The sequence below is a fragment of the Lytechinus pictus genome, chromosome 19, assembly GCF_037042905.1.
Source record: "Lytechinus pictus isolate F3 Inbred chromosome 19, Lp3.0, whole genome shotgun sequence".
Lineage (NCBI taxonomy): Eukaryota > Metazoa > Echinodermata > Echinoidea > Temnopleuroida > Toxopneustidae > Lytechinus > Lytechinus pictus.
Genome location: NC_087263.1, coordinates 14,392,447 through 14,397,209, shown reverse-complemented (window position 1 = coordinate 14,397,209; position 4,763 = coordinate 14,392,447). Strand labels below are relative to the sequence as shown.

The 4,763-nt window shown below is 35.2% G+C and overlaps 1 long non-coding RNA gene across 1 annotated transcript; it reads right to left on the bottom strand.

Moving 5' to 3' along the window:
* Positions 1-872: 872 nt before the first annotated feature.
* Positions 873-4,533, bottom strand: LOC135157652 (uncharacterized). The gene is made up of 2 exons (XR_010296633.1): positions 3,963-4,533; positions 873-1,846 (listed from the first exon to the last, which is right to left on the bottom strand). It is a non-coding gene; the product is annotated as an uncharacterized LOC135157652 (long non-coding RNA).
* Positions 4,534-4,763: the final 230 nt, after the last annotated feature.

Genomic DNA, 4,763 nt, shown 5'->3' with positions numbered 1-4,763 from the left:
GCATGCTCGTTTGTTTGGGGGTTTTGTGTTCTTATATTTTGTTTATGAATTTCAATTTCCTACTTTCAATCACTTGTTTTGCTTTTCGATGTTATGTTAATGTTGTTTTTGTGTTTTGTTTTGGTAACATTCCAACTTGCATGGTTTCATACCCGTTTGCCGTTTTCATTTTCAGATGCATGCTCGCTTGTTTGGGGTTGTTCTGTTTTTGTTTGAGGGAGTCTTTAATTATTTTGGTCTGTTTATTATTATTATTATTTTTTTTTTTTTGCTTATTTGGTAATTCAGTACAGTGGGGAATCCAAGCGGGGAGCAAGGTCCGTGTACCCGTAATTCCCGTTTCTTTTTACATGATAAAAGTGTCAAATTAAGGGGGCTCATCCCTGGATCCGCTACTGAGTAGAATAAATAATTTATGGAGATTTTACTTAATGTTCATAATTTTCTAAAATCATATTTTTAATCTGCCATCCCGATAGTCCTGATAGTCATTCATGAAAATCTATCAAATAACTTGGTTTTTGTTTTTAGTCGCTCCAGTCAATCACCAAAAGATAATCAGCCACACGACCTATGTCAAATAGTAGATCAACACTAGCTCATTCAAACTATGGGCATCGGAGAAGAGGATTATCTTTTGTATTTTTTAGGGGGTGGATGCAACAATAGAGGTCCCCAATGAATATTAATCCTCTGCTCTGCTGACCATATCAATCCCCTCACGTTAAGATTATATAAATTTTCAATCACTCAGAATTTTTAATACAACAATCCAAAACGGAATCAACCAGAAAATGGCGCAGCATCATCGTTTCAGTCAATTTCATTACAGACAAAGAGTCAAATGGGCAACATGTTATTGAAACTTCACGTCTTTGCAGTCAAGATGTTGTTTATTTTTTTCAGTCCATGAAATGAATGGCAAGGTGAATGTAGAATTAATACAAATGGCAAATAAGTTTCATACTCTTGTCTTTCATAAATGGAAAGAAATCAATAAATCAAATACTCTGTAACAAAATTTACTGTTTGGCCATCTACGTACAATACATAAAATTTATATAAAATTAAGAATGATATGAATACAAACAATAGAATGTAAAAATAATTCTTGTACTGCAAAATAATTAGTACCAGGGCGTAACAACTGCGTAGAATATATATTTTCTTTGTAATTTCTTGGATTTTATATTAGTTTATTTTTTACAATAAAATTAATGGCTCAATGATACTTATAAGATCTACGTCGGCCTCCGATATAGGGAAAGCGAAGAGGAAATAAGGATTTCATATCATTCCTTTGATAAATCAAACAAAGTTTTAGGGAACATAGTGATATAAGAGGTCATTGAAGACTATCTTTAATTCACTCAATGCTAAATCTTTCTTGAATACAAGTGTGGTACGCCTTCTTGATGAAATAATTTGAATGAAGATAATGTACATAAATTAATTTCATCATAATGGCCTTAATCTATTATTCTTACACTATCCTTTTCATAATTATGCTCCTTGTTTTATTGCAACTTCCTTCAATATCATCATTTACTGGTTCCATATTAAAACACAAAACTACTGCCCTCGCTATTGTCATTTCCTTTACTACATCAATGGTCCTTTAAATCCTTCAAAAATGAACGAGAAAAATTAAAAGGGAAAGAAAGACAAAATAACGACGAGACCGACAATTAATTTTGAATCATCTGCTGAAACTCTAGTCTCTTCACCCCGAATTTTGCCATCCACTGTTCCCATGCCGCCAAATTTGCTTTCATAGCAACGGACAGGTAAGGGCTGGAACCATGCCGCGATTTTACTGGTGTCTTCCCATCGATCTGTGGAGAAACTGGTAAGGAAAAATTTTAGAACATTTGAATTACACAGCATGATGGAAATTACCGATTGATATAATAGTTTAAGTTCAGAGTATAGTTAAGTAAATAAAAATATGTAGACCTACTTTATCCCTATGCGTTGATTTATGTATCCCATATACCTCAGACGCCCTCCTTTTTGACATCTTGTCTACCATCCAATACCGAGTTGTCAACCTGCTGTTTGATATACTGTTAGTAAAGATTTTGATATCTGTTTGAAAAGTCATTGAAAGTATAAACTCAAAGAATTTAAAATTAATATTAGACGAAAGGAACATTTTATTAATTCTATAAATCACTTTAGGCCTAACTCGGGCAACTGAATTCCAATTGAATTCACAACAGTAACTGATAATTCTAACCGAATTCGTCAACATTGTCATCCACTTTCGATTGATGTTATTAGCAGTGATGACAATATTAAAAGGCCCCTTGTTTTAAATTAAAACGACCAAAAAAATTAGCCGCAGACCTCTGATATGTGAGGGACAGGCAAAATTGAGGGGCAATTTTCCAGCCTTTGATCTAGCAATGACGTCTTTTAAAATAACACTCGTGGAAGAGCCTTTAAAAAATTTTTTTCTTGGGGGGTCCATCATCCCTGGAACCGGATGTATTATTCAAATTAATAATAATATTGAAAATAACTATGATAACATTAAAAAATAACACGGTTTAACTATTGAGGTTGAGTTTGACTATTGAGGCCAAAAAGGAAATCACTAAGACTTAATCTCAATCACGTTAAAGGCAATATCAAAATGAGCCCTGGTCAAATTCGCCAACTTCGTCACCATCGTCATTCACCCGCTCATATTGCATTTTCACAGGCAATAAACATCTTTGTTTTAAGATTTTTATTAATAAAAATAATTGTAGGTATATTCTTAACTTATTTAGGCCTAACGTAGGCATATCATTTGCCCTATCATTTGAGAAAGATGTAGACTTCAACTCAATCACGCAAAGGCAATCAAAATGAGCCTTGGTCAAATTTACCAACTTCGTCACCATCGTCATTCACCTGCTCAAATTGCATTTTCATAGGCAATAAACATCTTTGATTTAAGATTTTTATTCATGAAAAATAATTTTAGATATATTCTAAACTTATTTAGGCCTAACAGAACAAAAAATGGATTAAGATAAGTGTTTCACTTGCGAGGAGCAACGTATCTGCACACTCTTCCCTCCTCACAAACACACCGGCAAAACACTCAATGTTGCGCGACCGAATTCTGGTCGAGCGCCCTCTCACTATAGGGGCAATGTATAAGCCCTCGCTACTCATCAGTTTCACTGCTAGTTGCATATTCGCTGCGACTGGGTGAACACACAAGTCTTCCCCTTCACACTCGTACCAAATTCACTACACCTACACACAAAGTCATGACGTCACAAGAGTTTACATGAGGCTGCGTCCGCTTAACTCAATAGCTAAGAAACCCGGAAGTAAACAAAACCCCCCGACGCGGTCAATTTTAAGGTTAGTTTTTGGCTGTGTGCTTGTCTTAATCGACATTTTTTTGGAGGTGGGCTGGAAGTGCTGGTTTCTTGCATGATATGCCAAAGTTTTCTGGCTCATGCATTATTTTTTTTTTTTCAACAGCTGTTGAAACAGCTGTCTGACCGAATTCTGGGAGGTGACCGAATACCGGGCGCGTTACCCTATTATATAATTACACTTTTTTATTTATTTCAGCGAAAAAAAAGTAATAGAAAGTGAAGAACATTACCATCAGACCATATCTCTAGAAAATCTTTACAAGAAATTTCGAAATGACGGAAAAATAGACGCAAATTTGTGGGAAAAAAATCTCGTAATGGGTGGGACAACTCGGCCCGCGGTCCGAGTTGTCCCGACCCCGGGTGGTTGCAGTGAACAAGTGCACGAAGTCGAAGGAGAGGTTTTGGAGAAAACAATGTTGCTCCAAAATACTTGATTTGTTTAACTTGCTAGCCACACACTTATGTACATGGACAACAAGTTCGAATCCCCCGATTACGTACATTTATTTATACTTAAAAACGATATATATTAGAAATATTACTAAAAATTATGTAAGAAGATGAGCAGATACTCACCGACTTTGACGCCATTTTCCTTCTTTGTTCGTAGCCAACGAACGTAGAGGGCAGCAACACACAAGCGTGTTGCTCTAGCTAAGGGTCTCACGCGCGTAAAACATTCCCCATAGACTTGTGTGTTAAAATGGCACTTAAAAAAATTCATACAAAATAAATGTGAAATTAGGAGGTCGAATGTTTACTACCTTTGGATAGGATATATATCTGACATTCTATATCTGACCAGAGAAGGGTATCGTAGCCAGCTCATTTTAAAAATAAATCGCCATTTATGAAGATAACTATGATGGGATCAAATTCATCAACTGAAACAGTAAAATAGCCCCAATTCTTCCGCCAGTCAAAAAATAGTTCCAAATCATTGATATATCTTCCCAATTTGGGCACAGGAAGTTCAGTAGTTACCATTTCTAGAATCAGTGTTAGATTTTGAATCATATTCATACACTTTTGTCAATCAGCAATATCAAATTGAAAAAATTCGAATGGGTTGGGTCGAACGAATATCTTTAGCCCTCCTGATGTAATTAGGCTCATGGCACCTATATTATATGACGTATGAATTTTATTTTTTTTAATAGCTACTATGCTATTCTTTTATATCTGTACACTCACACTAGCACAAAGAAATGCATTGAAAATGCCTATTTTCTATGCAATGACCCATTTTAATGTGTTACTCATACATGTCATATTCACTATATGGATGTCTACATATCCTACCTGCATATAGCCCAATGAGTGAATGCAATGACAATATATATAGGCCCCTATTCTCCTTGTAATATAAAGGTGTAT